Source organism: Otolemur garnettii, unplaced genomic scaffold, assembly GCF_000181295.1.
Source record: "Otolemur garnettii isolate 467f Iridium unplaced genomic scaffold, OtoGar3 scaffold00039, whole genome shotgun sequence".
Classification (NCBI taxonomy): domain Eukaryota; kingdom Metazoa; phylum Chordata; class Mammalia; order Primates; family Galagidae; genus Otolemur; species Otolemur garnettii.
The window spans coordinates 12,809,493-12,810,394 of NW_003852434.1; positions in this window are offsets into that span (position 1 = coordinate 12,809,493).

Genomic DNA, 902 nt, shown 5'->3' on the forward strand with positions numbered 1-902 from the left:
AAAAAAAAAAAGACTGAGATCTTGATACCCAGGTACCCTAAGGGAGAAGCGAACAAAAACTGGTGAAGTCACCCTCAAAAGAGAAAGGAAACAACCAGGGGTTAGGCAGAGTAACCCTAACTCCTGAAAGATTTAGACTTGGTAAATTACAGAGAAAAGAGTTAGGTCCATGAGAGCCATTCAGTACCTATAAAATCATCCAGCAACACACCTTTCTGGGAAGGAGAACACAGGTAGACAGAATAACTCATCTAGTTGGAATCCAGAAATTGGAAGAATAGTGAAATTTTGCACAATAGTGGTGTCTGAGCTGAAAAGGGCTGAATTTAGAGAACAAAAGTTTGAGGAGATAACTTGTAGTTACTTAGAATAGTTGTTTGCCATTTAATATACTGTGTTCTTTCCCTACTTCATCTAACTTAATCCTCACAACAGCCAGTGAAGTACTAGTATTATTTCTACTTTACAGGAGAGGAAACAAACTATGTAACTGTTTTTATATTACTGAACATTTACTTCTTATTTTTTTCCTACTCTGAATTAAATTCATGACATATATCCTTGAGTACTGATACTTTTATTTATGCTGACTTCTTTGCATATTTTTAAACAGATAAATGCAAGACTACTTTTCTATATAGAGCTTCTTAAGTTGACCACCCAAGGGACTATAATGAATTGGTCAACATATGGAGGTGATCAACATAAGGAACTTCCATTGAGTATATGTGGTACATGTCTGGTCTATGAATATTAGGTCAACTTATGGAGGTGGTCTATGTAGGGAGGTGATCAACTATGAAGGTTCTATTGTGTATTTGCTGTGATTAGGACTAGAAAAAACATATGAAAACTTGGAAGAAACCAATAGTGCTAATAGTATGGCTCAGTGCCCGTGCTCA